The 17,862-nt window shown below is 45.5% G+C and overlaps 1 long non-coding RNA gene across 3 annotated transcripts; it reads right to left on the reverse strand.

Annotated features, from left to right (window-relative positions):
* Nucleotides 1-2,068: 2,068 nt before the first annotated feature.
* LOC149871448 (uncharacterized) lies at nucleotides 2,069-17,577 on the reverse strand. 3 transcript variants are annotated; one of them, XR_016440239.1, is made up of 3 exons: nucleotides 17,413-17,577; nucleotides 11,838-12,933; nucleotides 2,069-3,599 (listed from the first exon to the last, which is right to left on the reverse strand). It is a non-coding gene; the product is annotated as an uncharacterized LOC149871448 (long non-coding RNA). The 3 variants fall into 3 exon arrangements; XR_016440238.1 differs by lacking the exon at nucleotides 2,069-3,599 and adding an exon at nucleotides 5,631-8,317; XR_016440240.1 differs by lacking the exon at nucleotides 2,069-3,599 and having other exon boundaries at nucleotides 5,631-12,112; nucleotides 12,839-12,933; nucleotides 17,413-17,547.
* Between the last annotated feature and the right edge of the window lie 285 nt (nucleotides 17,578-17,862).

A 17,862-nucleotide genomic window follows, 5' to 3' on the forward strand; every position in this document is an offset into this window, starting at 1 on the left:
GGGCTGTCTAAATCTGCTGACGGGCATCAACTGGATGCACAAAATGGAGGGAGGAGCTGTTTCATCTCTTTATCAGGTATCATGACAGCCTTTGCCACAGTCTGTGAGATGCAGAGGCTGAGCATGCATCTCTGTTGCCTTATTCCTTGTGTGGTTATCTATGCCTTTTGAAAACCAATTATTAACATTGCTGTTTTGATTTGGGAACAATGTACGGCACTTTCATATGAGTGTGGATACCCAAGTAGAGGAAATCAGGCCATCTGCCTCCCTTTCTTTTGGAAGGGAGATGGCTTAATGTTTTAAGAGTAGATTTAAAAGCAAAGGTTATTCCATAGATTATATTTTGCCAGTAAACATTGAAAAGCTTTTTTTTTTTTAAGTTGCCCTATTGAGCTATGGGCTTTCTAGGTCATTTTCTCTTTTAACTAAAATCCCCTCAAATGCTTTTATGTTACTTGATTAAAGTAACATAACAGTGTTTTAAATCTTGTATATAGTGCTAGTTCTAAATAAACCATATTCAAGTGCCTGGTAGGTTTTGCTTTAATTAGCCTAAAGCACTTACTAAAACTGGACTTCTGTGGAAGCTGTAACGACTGCTGTGCAACAGGTTTTAGAACTGCTAAGTACTGGTTTATTTCATTTGAAAGCATTTTGAGATCCAGAGTTTAATAACTTGTTTGCAAAATAACCCGCGTCTAAACATCTTTTGAGCAGTACGTTTAGTCATCTGATGGCTTTAGAAAATAGGTTGTTCTCACCATTTTAACTGTATTTATTTTAAATCATTATTTGTCTTTTTTTTCTCTTAATCCCTAGCTTCTTGGATGTACTGATATTTTATGTTGTTTTGTGCAGTATGAAATGGGATATAAAAGGTTCCAAGAATAATTAGGTTTACTGCCAATTTAGTATATCTAATGCTTTTGACTGCCTTCTCTGGGCTAGTCAGTGACTTCCTCCAGAGCAATTCTGTTGCTCAATTTATCCTTGGGACCTTCTTTATTCACTGCTCTCTGTCCTGTCTTGATACAGATAAAAGAACTTGGCCATTTTCTCTGGACCAGTTGAATTTTTTTTGCAGCTCATGTTCACTGTAGGTGTTACTTGTACCCAAATCCTCCATGTGAGTCTTCTGGTAAAAAGCAAGCGACTGGTCCTTGTTTTTCCCCTGTATGAACATTATCTTTGAAATAAAGATTTATTGAAAAATTCCCTGTATCTTACCATGATACCAACGTCTGATAGCAGCAGACGTGACTCCCTGTTGTTTGAGACTAGAGGCCAAAAAACTCATTTGTTGGTATACTGTAATTGTAATTAATGTCAGAATATTGATATGATCAGTAAAGTGCTGTGCTCAAGTACTTCATAGCAGATTGCTACCACATTCTAGAGAGAATTAAGAGCTCCGCAGAAGGGTGGGGAAAGTTATGTTAAGTACCCAGGCCCATTTCTCATTTTATGCAAGTAAGCCTTTTAGGCCTACATAATGCACTAATTGTGATGGACACAAGCTTCTGATCTTCACTGCCATTGTACACGTGCCATTTTGCATACATCAGACAATGGTTCTTGTGTTTTGATGGTTTTTGGTCATGTGTATGCTAGGTCCTTTGCATACTTTGAATGATTCAGAAACTTAAAAATATATATTCTGCTGGTGTCCAGAGTCTTTACCCAGTTACTGTTGCTCTTCTCAGTGTCATACATGCTTTTCTATGTATCATACAGCAACTGTAAGTAACCTTGTAATTATTTCATTACAAAGTTGGCACAGTACTGGAAAGGCAGGGGCTCAACAACAGTTGTTTTTCTCTTGCTACAACATCAGATACCATCTTACAGCAAGTGTGTCAAAGAAGCAGTTCACAGGACTCCTGGAGGAGTCTCCCGCTCTGCCAAATTCTGGTATGTGGAGCCCTACTGGGGTTGCAAGTTGGCAATGGAGGGGTGAGTGATGGATGTGTTCATGCCCAGAGTGGTTAATGCCACTACTACTCACCCCATTACTGTATTTTCTCACATACAGTCCGCGGACTATTTAAGTTTTTACAAACATGACGGATGGGTGCAGACTATACAAAGGTGCGGGCTTTGCAGTCTTTAGAACAGTCTTTAATGAAAATTAAAACATTTAAATGTCTAAATAATGTTCAAACCCAATTGGGCGCCTCTTCTTCACTGGCTGGAAAACCTTCAAAGTCTGTATTGTAACTTGATTTACCGAAATACGCATCTACAAAAACAGTGTCATCAAGTTCATCAGCATCGTCTTCCGAATCGGTGTACTCTGACTCCTCACCTGATGTGCCATCTAGGATTCTGGGTTTAAAGAAGCCGTTGATTATAGAGCTTGGTTTCACAGCTCTCCAAGCTGCAATGATCCAGTTACAAACTTCTGTATAGGTGGCTCATTGCTGTTTTCCAGATGGGGTGAATGAGTGAACACCCTGGCTCATCCATTTTTCCCACTCCTTTCTCATGAAACATTTGAACAAATGGTCGACAGAAATATCCAATGGTTGGAGCTTACAAGTTAGTCCTCCAGGAATTATAGCAATATGCACTCCGGCTTTATTTGTTTCTGAACACTAGAGTGCTTATGCGCTGCCATCACATAAAAAATTAGCAAAGATTTAGGTGCGAAAAACCCGCCTTGCCGTGTTCGAAAACAACGTTCTGTCCATTCTTTTATTATATCCTTGTTCATCCACCCTTTCTTACTGCAAATAACTGCAACTCCATTTGGGATCTTTTCGCAGGCCATCGTTACCCGTTTCAAAATAACTATCGGTTTTAACTTTACACCATTCATGGTGCACGCTAGCACAACGGTGAAATTTGTTCGTTCATGGCTTGTTGATATTGCAATCGTCTTTTTACCATGTTGATCAACTGTACGAGTTGCTGGGACATCAAATGAAATCGGTATTTTGTCCATGTTAATTATGTGTGCAGGACATAAATTATGCACTCTGCACTCCTTACGCAAATTTTTGTTAATTTTTCTTCCCAGCCATCTGGCAGTTTTTACTGTAGTGCATGAACGAACAGCTAAATTATTTCTGCGCATAAATTTATGTACCCAATTGCATCCACCCCCAAAGTCTGTTATTTTCATCTCATTTGCCATCACGTGGGCCTTCTGCCAAATTGCAATGGTTGACACAACTTTGTTGCTTTCTCATTGTGCAACAACCCATTTTTTCAGGTTAGCTTCTAGAGTTGGCCATTTACAATGCTTACCTCTGCGAGTGCGCTTTCTTGGATTCAGAGTTTTCAAAATGTCATCTTTTCGCCATTCTCGCACCAATTTTTTGTCCACAGAGAATTCTCAACCAGCTGCGCGATTGCTGTTTCTTGGCGTAATCGATAATGGACAAGTTGAAGTCAAATGTGTACAGTTTTTTCTTGGGCATTTTCAAATGAAGTATGCGAGGGTAGGATTGAACCCTGCAGGTTAGTGAGATAGGGAGGTTGGGTAAATTCGTAGGCAGTCGGTCGTCTCTACTGACTGGAGTTTCTGGTAACCGTAGCAGCATCAACTTCTCGATGAACAAGACTATGGGAAGGCCAAAATCAGTTGTTGATAACTAAAACACAGTTGAGATGTTACAAATTGACAGTAATAATTAGCGCTCAAATGACAAACATTCTGGTAATAATTAAGCACCTCTCAGGCTTAATAGGCTTAAAATCACCTCCCCCACGCTGCCCCCCCCCCACCCTGGCACTGACACTATCAGGTGCAGGAAATACATGGGTGCAGTCTATACATGGACTATCTCCCCAAAATACAATTTTCCATGGGTTATACATTGGTGCAGGTTATATCAGTGTGTGGGCTATATGTGAGAAAATACGGTGCTGGAGGTGAGTTCAGATCCACCCTGCAGGGAGACCGGGGAGGGAAGGGGGGTAAAGGAGCCTGACATTCTTGATCTATAGCAAAGGTATAGAGCAGTCCTGGCAAAACATCCTATTACGAGTCAGTCACCTAACAGGTTGTCAATCAACAAACCTAGAGATGATCTACCAATTTTAAAATTAAAAACAGGCCTGTATGTTAACCAACAGGAATTCTGGGAATTCCTAGCCCTTGCTGGGGAACTAAAAGTTTGTAAACTTAAGTTTGTATCATGTGTCTGAGGCTAGGAAATAAGTGTTTTTTTCTAGCATTCCTGTGTTAGACCAGGGGTTGTCAACTGAGGGTACGTGAGAAAGCCCTAGGGGGTACACATAGGTAGGCAGGGACAGAGCGCTACCATGCACCCTCCCACACTGCCATGCAGGTGCCACCCAGCTGTCCAGATGTGGGAGTGGGAGAAGCTTGCACCCCACCCCTCCCTGCCCTCCTGCTCTGAGTACAGCCGCCAGGGGTACACTGATCCAAAAAAGTTGAAAACCCCCGTGTTAAAATGTGGTGTTTTAAGTATGTGTTGAATGCACAAAATAAATAGGAAGGAGCTGGCTTGCATTTCAACTATTTCAGCATGCACAGCACTGCTGTCTTCACAACTATGTTAGCTCACAGAAGCAGACAACTGCAAGAACTTGATATGTCTTCAAGAGTGGGGGTTTTTTAATAGGGATAAAAAACTTTGAAGTCAAAGCATCTTTGCAGAAAATGTTTATTTAACGCCTTTTTCCTCGATTTATGCATCCAGTGGGAATCCACACTTGCAATGTTAGCAATATAGTGCTGTACCTGTAATGCTTATCACATTGAGCTTTGATTAGGTAATTTTTATTTTAACACTTTGGGGAGAGTAGTGGACATCTCAAGGGATTTGTTATGAGATTTTAAATCCCTGGATATTGCCATATTCAAGTCTAGCTATGGTTGTCAGTGGGTTTTGAATGATGAGTATGTAGTGATGTGCCAATAAGTCTGGTTAAAGTCTAGTTGCCAAAAAAAAGAGACATCACAACTGTATTTGGCCACTTGCTGGTTGCCTTAGTAGGGAAATGATGGAACTGGTGAATAAGGAAAATGAGCTAACCCTCTTTCTCTAAACCTGGTGTTTGCTGGACTAAAGACAGTTTGATGTGGTGCTTTGGAGGTGGTGATGCTGCTACCTGTATTGCACCTGATTTTTCTGATCCCCAGAATTTAATTTGCTTGGACTACTTTCCCTGCTTCAGAAGCACAATTTCCACATACAAATCCTAACATGTAAGCCTTACATGTAATTTCAATTCTGTTATGGTTACCTTAATATACATAGGTCATATCCTTCCATGGGATCTGGTTTTTTCACTGGTCAGAGGACTGATTCCTAGAAATACTTTCCCAAAAATATTACTAACACATTTTCTTTATTGTGTTCTCCTATTGAGATGCCTCTTTTCCATTTTACTTTAAATTACCCAGGCTGGAATTGGTAGATGCAAAGTTTTCAGTACAAGATTGAGTTTCACACAGAGAATAAAACTAAGTGTGAAAACTGTGGCTTTTCTTTCTTTTCAAAGTGCATACAGTGAATGAGTTAAAACAGTGTGGCCCAAATTCAGTGTGGAGGGTGTGGGGATGCTCCACAGGCAGCTCTGTTGGCAGCATGCAGCCCCCCCCCCCCACCATTGCCAACTACACAGGGTGCCCCCCTGCTGTGCTGGCTGTACAGGCAGGATATGGACCCCCAGGCTGTTCCCTGCCATGCAGCAGTGGGAGAGGTGACCACTGGGTCTCACCAACTGCATGTTACGTGCTTACAGACCACTTGTGGCCTGTGGGCCACATTGCTGGCCCAGGGCACTACTTGGATAGCCTCGATAAAACACTGGTAGTTGATGGAAGGGGCCTCCAACAGCCCAAGCGTTTGAGAATTGTCTAAGTCTGTTATATCAGTATGTAATTTTAATGCTTTACCTAAGCATGGGAGAAAGTGGTTCAGTTTCTCTGTAACTGAATACCTTACTCTTTTCTGTGAGACCTCAAAATAAACCTCTCTGCCTGTACCTTTTCTATTACTTATTGCTGGTGAAGAAAACCAGCCTTTGGAACAGAAGGAATATGCAGGTAAAAGTCCAAACCTCAGTTTTCAACTGCCTTGCACCTGTGCAGAGTGTAATCAGAAGCAGAAAGGGACTCTTTCATCAGGCCAGACCTAGCAACAGTCTCTTTTGAATTGGGTTGTGATAGATCTGAAAGACTACCTGACAGATGACCTATAAATAATATACTACTACTTTGCTTTCTCAAATGGCATTACACTCCTTTCATTTACACAGTTAATGTGCAGAGGTAAGCCGAGGCATTCTGTATCTTCTGGGTCTTGTATTCTTGGAGAAGGGGGTTGTAATAATTAAACTGAAGGGAGTTGAAAGTCTGAGGTACTTTCCCAGTAAGTACCAGTCATGCTCAATGACCTATCACATGGACAAAGGATAAGAGATTGATGTCCTATATCTTGACTTGAAAAAAGCCTTCAATCTGGTATCCCATGATCATTTCTTGGCAAAACTGGCCAGCTGTGGCCTTGGATCCACCATGATTGGCTGGCTGGGAAATTGGCTTTGTGGTTAGACCCAGAGGGTTGTGATTGATGGCAGTCACTCATCATGGTGTCCTGTGACCAGTGGGGTCCCCCAAGGCTCTGTCCTTGGACCCATATTCTTCAACATCTTCATTAATGATGTGGACATTGGAGTCAGAAGTGGACTGGCCAAATTTGCCGATGACACAAAACTATGGGGCAAAGCATCTACACCAGAAGACAGGTGGGGGATCCAGGCTGACCTGGACAGGCTCAGCAAATGGGCAGATGAGAACCTGATGGTGTTTAACACTGAAAAATGCAAGGTTCTCCACCCTGGGAAGAAAAACCTGCAGCATCCTTATAGGCTCAGCAGTGCTACGCTGGCTAGCACTACGGAAGAAAGAGACTTGGGGGTCATCATTGACCACAAGATGAACATGAGCCTGCAATGCGATGCTGTGGCTAGTAAAGCGACCAAAGCGCTGGCTTGCATCCATAGATGCTTCTCGAGCAAATCCCGGGACGTCATTCTCCCCTTGCACTCGGCCTCGGTGAGGCCGCAGCTGGAGTACTACGTCCAGTTTTGGGCTCCAGAATTCAAAAAGGATGAGGAGAAGCTTGAGAGAGTCCAGAGAAGAGCCACACGTATGATCAGGGGTCAGGAAAACAGACCTTACGACGACAGGCTGAGAGCCATGGGGAGCTTTAGCCTGGAAAAGCGTAGGCTCAGGGGTGATCTGATGGCCACCTATAAGTATATCAGGGGTGACCACCATTATCGGGGGGAACGTTTGTTCACCAGAGCGCCCCAATCGAATGGTCATAAACTACTGTAAGATCATTTCAGGCTGGACATAAGGAAGAATTTATTTATTGTCTGAGCCCCCAAGGTCTGGAACAGCCTGCCATCAGAGGTGGTTCAAGCACCTACATTGCACACCTTCAAGAGTAAATTGGATCCTATGACCCCAGCTGACTTCCTGCCCTTTGGGTGGGGGGCTGGACTCGATGATCTTCTGAGGTCCCTTCCAGCCCTAATGTCTGAAATCTATGAAATCAAATAGAAAGTATTTTGAACAGCTTGTGAATATCTCTAAGTATTATGGTCTTCTATAACTTACTCATCAAGGATTTCTACCTTTGGTGTTGAACACTCTAGTCCCTACCCAACTGTGTGTGTAAGTAGAGGTGTACTCCCACTACTTCAAACGGATTATTTGTACTTAAAGTTAAGCGTGTGTTTAAGTCTTTTCTAGTGCGCGACACCTTGCAAGACTGAGTCTTAAGTTCTCTCCCTCCTGCTCCATTCTATTTTTGTAGATTTAGAAACTATACGTGAATTTCCAGTTATCTAGGCTGATATGTGGCTTAATATTTCCCACATGGATTGGATAAGAGAGATTACTCTTTCTATAGCAGGTTAAAATTAGATATACTCCCCAAATATGTCAAGGCAGAATGAAACTTCAGTCTCCCAGGCTCTGAGAGAGAGGGATTTGTAGATATAATTTTAAGGTCTTAGGCAAGACTTATACAAATGACAAAATGTTGTGCAATTGCTTTATGTAAAACCACCAATGGGAACAGGGCAACCAACCAGGTTGAGGACTCCTGGTGCAAGGTGCTGGATGGCATCTTATGTCATCATGCCTGAAGCCATCAACAGATGTTATTCATTAGTGAGTGTCTAGCTTCAGAACAGCATTTGTTACACAGCACCCTTGTCATTCTTGAAGCTTAATGATTTCCTCTGCATTTGGCAGTGTTCAGCTGTAGTACTACGTTGGTTACTTTTTTGCTGAGTCATATTTCTTTTGCCGTTCATAGCGAGCCTAAAAGAAACATGTATGAGAGGGAGAAAGTATTGTATAGAGACCTTTTTAGTAGGTGTGTCACAAATTAGCCCTGCACCCTCCACAAGTGCCTTTCTGAGTCTTATCTGGTGTGCTGCTCTGCTTTCTGCTCCCTAACCAAACTGCTGCTCTGCTTCCTGCCCTATGCTCCTTGCCAGGTCTACTACTTTGCTTTCTGCTCTCTCTTCCCCTTTTCCCCCTACTGTGGGCATGTCTACACATGCAATTAAAGTGCCTAAATATTCTGCGCAGATAATTCAGACTCATTAAAGTGCTCCCAGGTGCACATCCACATGTGCACCCACTGGGACCAAACTGAGCCTGACAGGAGAAGTCTAGTCCAGGGCTACTCCTGCCCTGCTCTGCCCCCATGCAACAACCAGAGGGAGCTCCCGGTTCCCCTGGGTGCCAGCCTTGGCTGGCAAGAGACATGGGGACTTAGCCCCAAGTTCCAGAGAGTGGGAAGCAGCTGTCCCGACTCAGTGGGCAGCTCTGTCCCAGTAGAAGGGAGATCAGGCTGGCCCTGATGGGTCCCTGTATCCATGGGAGGGGCTGTCCCAGCTGAACAGGCAGCTGCCTCCCAGCATTGTGAAGACTGGGACCTACGTGACTGGGAGGCAGTTGTCCTGTAGCTGGGATAGCTCTCCCAGGGACACAGAGATTGGGATAGGTCCCAATCTCTACATGGCTAGGAGGCAGTGTCCCACCCAACTGGGACAGTTCTCCTAGTCCTGTGGCTCCCTGCTGCCTAGACTGACTGGGAGCAATTTGGTCCCAGTCAGCATCTACATGTGCGGTATGGCACATTAGACTAATATCCTGTTCAGTAACTACTATGCACACATAGATAGTGACGCTTTACTGCACATTAGATTAGTCTAATAAGCAATAAAGCATCTCATATAGATTCACCCAGTCTGTCTCTTTCCCAAATCTGCTGCATGCCACATGCAGGCTGCCTGGTATAGTCAATGCCCTCAGCCTCAGCAGCCATATTTAATACTAGTGGTTGCCATTTTGCTGAGTGCCGTGGCAGGTCCTGTTGCAGTCAGTCACGCTAATTTGAAGTTTGTCATAGACTTGGGAACACAAGTGATCGTTTCAGCTACACAGGAACAGGCAGATCCTCAGCTAGTGTTAACTGACATAGTTTTATTTTAGCAGAGCTGTACCAGTTTGTAGCAACTGAAGATTGGGCCCATGCTGTTAACTGACCCTCTTCCCCAAATGGCACTTCAGAAAGCAAATGGTCTCTGACATTGCCAAATCTCTAAAACTTACTTCTACTCCAACTGACAGATTTTTCTTTTTTTTTAATATTAATGTGGTAAATTAAATAAAATAAGCTATCCTATAGAAAATGGTAGAAAAAAGTCCTCAGGTTGCATTGGCAGAACAATGTTGGTCTATTTATGTGACACTGAAATATTTGTGGTCTTGATGAGAGAGTGAAAGCCAGGAGGATCTTCTGAGCAAGTACCAATTCATTACTTGTAAACAATATCTCAGCACAGGCCTTGTTTCAACCTCCCCAGAGTTCAAGGAAGATGTAGATGTCATTCACCAAAGTTTGTGGGGAGCTGAATGTCAAGTTTCAGTGCAGATTTATTCAGTGGCAGCCAATCAGCTTTATACTGAAAAAGGTCTTTTCATCTTTCACAAAAGAATAAGGCTGTGCAAGTAGCACAGTTAGTTACTACCTTGATCTTCAGGATCATTTCAGCTTTGAGTGTCCTGAAAGCCTATGCAATGAGGCAGAGCTCAGAAAGAGTGCAAAACAGAGGTGAGAATAATCCCTCTTTGATGCTGACAGGACCATGTTTCTGTTGGCAGCACTGTCTGCTGCTGCCTGCCCCATTGCTTCTGCTCTCCCCTCCCTTCTGCACTGCTGGAGCTGGAGCCACATTCAAGACTAGATCTAAAACAGATAATTAATTCTCTTACGGATCCATCTAGTCTTGAATACCAAGTCACTGAAAAAAATAGAGGATCCCAGAAGCAGATCCTCAACTAATGTACATTATAGCTCCACCAAATGATGGAGACGTACACTAGTTGTAGAGCTGCACCCTGGTCTGCCAGAAACAATACTGGAATCATTGCCTGGCTTGGGTTCCAGAGCGTGAACAGGAATGGCACTTCTAGGGGAAAATACGCGCTTTTAGCACCACAAAAAGTGTGTGTACAGGCATTCAAATGGTTTACGGCAAGAAAAATGTGGTAATTTTGCCACAAAATGTTAGCTGTTTGAAACATCAGCTTCTCCAGAGAAAGACATTTTCTAGTGCCATGTGTAACACCTACATGCTGTCAACTGGAACAATACAGGTCCTTAGGATCCCTAACATTTCTCAGTCCTCTGGTCTCCCTCCTCCTCCCACGGGAAAGAAGAGCACTGGTTACCTAATAACCCCAAAAATGAGCTGTTTGGGAGTCCTGGTGGTACACTGCTGCCACCACCATTTCAACAGTCCTAGAATTCTCCAGAACTGTTCAAGTGGCAGTGGGAATTTCCTCCCCTCTCAACCGGCCCATTTTGCTGAGCAGAGTAAGTGGGATGGGCAGGCATGGGGCTGAGTAAGGTTAGGGTTAGTGTGTGGGAATTCCTGTCCAGTAGTATAAGGATGTAGCCAGGTGCCCAGGGCACTAGTGACTTGTGGAGGCTGCCATGGTTGCAAGTGCTATTGCTCAGCTGCTGGTAGCAACCACTTTTATTTTGATCCCTGAAGTTGGTGCCGGGGATGATTGCCCTATTTATTCTTCCCTTGTTACATCACTGTTCCTGCCTCTACTACAAGAGCCCCGGCAAGGGCAGGGGAATATCTTTGGCAGCTCCTGGTTTTCAGCTGAGGTGACATTATCATAGCACTACAAATATAATTTGAATGTCTGTCCATAGTCTCTCTGAGTAGAGTTTGATAGTTAGCCATGTTAGCAGTCCAAGAATCAAGCAGAAGGCAGAATAGCTACTTCATTAGCTATTATCTATGAAAACTCTTGCCTCTCTGAACCAATTAGTCTCGAATGGGGTCTACATGAGTGCAGAAGCTGCTCCAACATGCTGTGATTACAGCAGATTAACTGAATCTGGTGGAGCTTGCTAATTACTGGACTCCAGCCAGCCTCCACATCTCATGTATCAGTGTCACTATGCTTCAAAATGGTGGGGGGAGGCGCTTTAAATAAAGCTTGTTGAACAAGCTGTACCCCTGCTGCCATTCTGAAATGTGGGGGCGCTGAAACATGAGATGCTGCGATGCTTTAATTAGAATGGCTCTTCAAGCCATTCTAATTAAAGTGCCCCCCCTACCCCTGGAAGCCTAAGTGCCCTAAGGTGCCATCCAGCTCTGCCTTCCGCTGTCCACAGGCACTGTAGAACATGTCTAAACACTTTCACATCAGAAAAGAATACAGCGCTATTGGCAGTAGTATGGTCTAGAATGTGTTTAGTATGGAATAGCTAACATTTCACTACAGTTATTCTGGGTTTTGTACTCACTTCAGCTGGTGGTGCTGGTAGGTAAAACCTCTCCTTTGCTGTTATTCCCAGAAGGAAAATTATCCAAAAGACAACGATCATTGTAAAATTCTTCTGAGGGATTCTTTGCTCAAGATGTACTGCTTCTGTCAGCCAAACATTACATACCAAATGCTTAGAGGTGTAATGCTGGTTCTCAAAGAATTTATTTCAAGCAGCATACCATGTTGCCTTTACCTTGTGGCGAGACAGCTGTGGTGACCTCTGTACTGAAGTGAACTGTATGCTGAAACAAACTGTGACATCATTCATTACATAACAGTCAGCACAAAGACGGACTGCCATGATGTTGGCATCAGCCCAGCTGGTTGTATGTACCTGGCAGGGAAGATCCCCTTCTTCTCAGCCTAACTTGGAGTAGCTGAGGGTGGAGACTTGTCCACTGCACTGTGTGTGGGCACCCCTGTGAGTGTCTACTATAGGCTCACTCTTGGCTACACAATTTATGGTGATGAGAGACTGCTCTCAGCTTCTTCCTCTAGCTTGCTCCTACAGCCTTTTGGCTAAGGGCAAGTGAGACTAGGGGGCATCTGAACTCCAAGGCCTCTGAGCTTGGGACCTGCAAGTAGGATGTCTACCTTGGATGTGGGAGCATCTGAAGCCCCAGGCTGAAGAATCTAGGAGGTAGGGTACTCGCCAATGGTAGTGCCACACTAACAAGTAGGACTTGAATAATTAAGCTCTGTTCAGTCATTAGAATTTGGAGCTGATTTGGCTAATTTGGCCTGAGATATGAAATTTATAAATCTACAAAAAGACAGAATGACATAAGTGGAACAGTAACTATAAAGGAGAATTTTGCATATGTGGCTGTAAAACTGATTTGTTCCCTTTTCCTGTTTTTGGCAATGCCTGTGATTTTGGTTATTGCCTCTCTCAACTCTCCTGATCAGTCACAGATGAACAAAAATGAAGTAGGTCTTCGCTAGCAGGTTACTAGGGAAGAAATGCAATTGTTTTACCTTGTTATTGGAAGACCCACAGCAGATTCCACTGACTGCAGAATCAGTCCTTCATGTCAGGCTCGAGGTATTGACTTTCAGAAAGACACGCTTCTCTAATAGCAAGAAAGTTGATAGAGGTGGGTAAGATAAAACACACATTAATATCTGGAAATAAATTTGTTCAAGTTTTTCATGGAAATATTTGTAACACCACCTAAGATTACAGATTGGTTTACAAAACCATTTCATTTTACAGTCCCATTAATACCAAAGGCAAACCCCAATTATTTTTACATATAATCTAATACAGTGGTTCTCAACATTTTTAGACTCAAGGTACCCCTCAGAAAATGTTAGCTCTTAGTGTTCACTTGATTTTTGACTACCAAAAAAAAGTGTGTGTGTGTGTGTGTGTGTGTGTATATATATATATATATATATATATAGATAGATAGATAGATAGATAGATGTGTGAGAGAGAGAGAGATTCTTCTGTTGCAAGGCCACAGCAGATCAGAATGCTTTTAACACTACGGATTCCAATCTGACATCTCTGGGCTTATCTTATGAATAATATTTGCACACCAAACGGTGCTAAGATTGCAAAGCACTTTCCAGCACCTCTGAAAGGATCTCAACTCACCCCAGGGTGCCATGGCACCCTGGTTGAGGACCACTGGTCTAATATCTGGTAGTTCACTCTGCTTTCAATACATAGCCAGGTGTTCTTGATATTCATCTTTAAGGTCCATCATGTGGCTAATATTCTTTCATTCCCCTAATGATCTTTCCCAAATCTGTCCTTTATAATAGGCTTTAATTTCCAGTGGCAGAAAAGACAGCATGCTCCTAGAAGCAAGCACTTGCTATTCTTGGAATCATCTGTTATCAGCCAGCTTCTGTTCTGACAAGAGTACTTGGTGACCTACATGACCTACAGCTTCCTGCCATCTGACAGACTGTCTGGTATTCCAGCTATGACTATTTTGTGCTTCCTATGCAAAGTATTCTTGCCTGGAATCTTGCACTTCTATTATGTAGGGTACCAGGAACATTTGGTCAGGAGTTTGAAGTCAGTCTTTTATTGGCTTCAGTGTTGTTTGGATCATAGTCCTGGCTCTAGGACAGCTGGCTACACACAAAAGTCTCAACCAAAGAAAATAAAAGAGGAGGGAAGGATCACAATACTGAAAAAGCAATGAGGAGCTGAACTCAATTTCACGTATGGGGAACAATATCTCTGTTCCTAAAGCTAATTGTATCATGAAGTGGCAATTTACTGGCAGGGGAAAAAAATATCAGAGAAAGTAATATATATCCATTCTTATTGGTTCTTGAGGTCCCTAGATAATTTATTTCTGCCCTGGAATATTCATTTCAAGAAATCACACAAACGAATTTAAAATGTATTCCTCTACTACTAATTTTTGAAGAATCCACTAATGTGTTTTACCCTGCCATAAGTGCCTGTATGCAAATTCTGCACCTGCAGGGAATTGCTTGTACCATTTAGTACTGATGGTAGGAGGCCTGACAATTCCATAGCGTTGTTATTCAGTACTTCACATAAATTACCGCTTTCTTGAGCTCTATGAAACTACTTTTAAACAAAGAACAAAACAGAGCAGCATTTTAGGTCTGGAAAAATCATTGGAAAGGGCTCCTGAAAGAAGCAGGTGATAGGGGAAGTTACAAATTCCACTTAGAGCAGGGGTAGGCAAAGTCTGGCCCACAGGCTGGATCAGGCCTGCAACTGACTATTTTCCAACAGCCCCTGCGGCGGCAGCTCCTTCTCGTGGTGGCCACTGGACCCAGCCCTGTTGCTGGAGTTCCCTGGCCCATCCACTCTGTACCCACCGCCAGGGGCAGGACCCATGCAAGCAGGGTGCATGGCCGAGATGGGGCCATGGTTGGGAGTGAGATGGGCAGGCAGGGCCCAGGAGACCCCAGCGTGTGATCTGTTGCCTGCATGCCCCTGCAGTGAGTGTGGGGTCCATGGGCAATGCCATGCAGGGAGTGGATTGCAGCTTTGTCTCAGCTCCAGCCCTGCACTGTCAATGCACAAGGTCCCAGCCCTAGAGCAACTCCCTGCCCAACCACATGCCCTTCCCACACTGCACCATGGAGACCCCAGGATCACAGGACCATGACAGTGCGGGGCCATGACAATGCAGGGTAAGGCTGGGGCAGAGCCCTGGTTCTGTGGCCCTGCTGCTCCCAGGATCTGCATGTGAGCCATGTGGGCAGGGGCTGCTGGGAAACAGAATCTGGCCGCCAGCTGGATCCACCATTTTTCCCACCCCTAACTTAGACAGTACTATGGGCACTGAAGACATGAGCATTGCATGTTAAAAGCTGAATTCATGCTAAGTGCCCTGTGAGCATCTCAAAGTTATACCACTTTAGGTGAGGTTTAACTCTGGGCCATGCTGCCTAGCTTGTTATGGTAACTTCAGTCTCCTGCAGAGATGAAACAAGCAACTAGAAGTCCTCCAGCATCCCCAGATACACTGCTTCCAAGGCCCCACTTCTCCTCCTCCAACAGGGCTAGAGCTCAAGTATGTTGGTTCCTAGCTATGTCCCTCAAACTTTTAGAGCTGTGCAGGCAAGAAACTGTGTTAACCCTTTACGTCCAACTGCTTACAGCATGTTCTAACTTTGATGCCATATAGCTCATAATAAATCTGTGAAATGTTAAGTGTAACTTCACCCTCAGAGAGAAGTGAGGGGAGGGTGGCATTTCAATGAAAAAACATTGTATTGGAAAGCCTGTCTCACTTTATCCCAAATAGGATGATCAACTTTTCAAAATGGAAAGGCGGGACACATACCTGCCTCCCTCCCCCCCCGCCGCCCTTCTCCCTGCCAGCAGAGCAGAGCTGAACAGAGCAGGGGTGGATGTGGGCTGCCTACTGTGGGCTCTCGGCTCCCTGCCCTAGTGCCTTTCTCCTGGGAGCCCCACACCAGCTGCAGGCCCCCTGCCCACCCGGCAGCAGCAGGGGGCATAACTCCATGCCACTGTCACCCCTGCTGGTACCGGGTGGGCAGGGGGTGCCTTGCCATGGTGGCACGGCCAGTGTGGGGTTCCCGGGGGAACAGCAGCAGGGCAGGGAGCCCAGAGTCTGCAGCAGGCAGCCAGCATCCGCCCCTGCCCCATGCACAAATCTGGGGAGGCAGGTTCCTTTCCCCCCCGCATGCCTTCCGCTCCCTAGATGAGCCAGCTGTGGCTCCATCCTGCTCCATGCCCCAGCCCCATGGCTGGGTAGCACCCCAAACCCTACTCCCTCCCTCACCACGGCGGGGGGAGGTCTCAGTCCGGCTCCTCCCATGCCCTTGCTTGCAAGGTGCTGTTCTCCATGCTGCCTGGTTGTATTCCCAGCCACTTGCATGTGTACGGGAGTGCACATGCACATGGTGTGCCCTATGTGCAGTGGCAGATTAAAATTTATTGTGGCCCTGGGCAAACAGAAAATTGGAGGCCCCCATCAGGCAAGGGTAGGTTTCCTCTGCGCCCACCAGGGTGTTGTGGCTGGGCCTAGCCAGCCTCCTCAGCACATCTGGAGCAAGTCATGGGGTGCGAGTGCTGTTGAGGTAAAGGCAGCCCAGCCCTGACCTACCCTGGACCCTCCACCTAGTGGGTGTCAAGCAGCTGGGCTGGGGCTGGCTTAGAGCGAAGCACTGGCTCCATGCCACCCCTGGCTGCTTGCCAGCCCCTCTGTTGGCCCTGGGGGGCGGGGCTGTCCCATCCTGTTCCAGTGGTGTTGGGGCTGGCTGCCACCCACAGATGGCAAAGAGTGGGAGCAGGAGCAGAAGCAGGGCTGCCCATGGGGCCCCCTGGCAACAAATGACCCTGAGAAGCCACCACCACCTGCATGAAGCCCTGTGCCCACCCTCTAGCCTCTGGTTCTGGCCCAGCCACAGGGGAGGAGGCACATACTATCTCCCCCAGATGCCTGTGGCTAGGATGCCTGCATGGGCTATGCTGCCGGTGGCACCCCAGGGGGCCCCTGTTTGGCAGGGGCCCTTTGGCCCAGGCCCCATGTGTTAATCCACCCATGCCCCTGTGTCCCGCTCATGGCAGCCCCTTGCAGGCTGGAATACCCACTGTTTTCTGTGGATCCCTGCACGATGCTGTAAATCCGGGAAAAATGTTGTTCTGGAGTCATGCAGGGACTAGGATTTGAGGTTCCCATTCCAGGACTGTCCTGCCCAATTAGGGATGGGTGGTGTCTCTAATCCCAAAGAACAAGTATCACTCCTCCAAAAATACTTGCTTTTTGCCAATAAGGAAATGGGCAGATTAATCTGAACCCAGCAACATGGGAGAAAGTGAGAGAATGAGTAAGAGATATGAAAGGAACACCAAAAGACAGGTTAGGAAGAACAGGAAAAAAGGAACAGTTGTCACATCAACTGAGCTACAGCTGTTCGGAGCAGCGAAGGTGAAGGATGTGGATTTCAGGCAGCAAGAGGAGAAAATTATCAAGAGAATCTGTAATGAACAGGGGCATAGGCAGCCTGACCTAATGGCTAGGCCATGGAGGGAAACCAGGGCCTTGAGCTGGGTCAAAGGCCAGGAGCCATATACCTACCTAGAGGGAGAGCCATCCAGAGTCAGGGTCCGCAACAGCCCAAAGCCAGGACCTGGCAAGGGTTAGACGTGGGGTTGTCAACCCCCCCGGATTGGCCAGGAGTCTACCAGAATTGGCGTTGATCTCCCTGTGACTACTGAAAGCAACCTGGCAAACTGATATTGTGAACAGGTTGAATGGTGGAAAACAAAATCTCTTGGAATAGCTTCAGTTAGTTGGCAACCCTAGTCAGATATCAAGTACCACTCTGGGAAGAAATCCACCAGGCAAAGTCCAAAAGCAGAGCCAAACTAGCATCAGGAAACAACCACAGGAAGGTCCAGGGTCCAGCAGGCTTGCCATGGCTGAAATGGTGAATGACTTGTAGACCCAGGGCCCCAGCTGGTACTGTATAGACAGGTGGTGCTTCCACAGCCAATCCACAGGCTTCCCGCTCCTAACTTGGGGCGG

Source organism: Crocodylus siamensis, chromosome 2 (assembly GCF_052110815.1).
Source record: "Crocodylus siamensis isolate JL-2025a chromosome 2, ASM5211081v1, whole genome shotgun sequence".
In the NCBI taxonomy this organism is placed as follows: domain Eukaryota; kingdom Metazoa; phylum Chordata; order Crocodylia; family Crocodylidae; genus Crocodylus; species Crocodylus siamensis.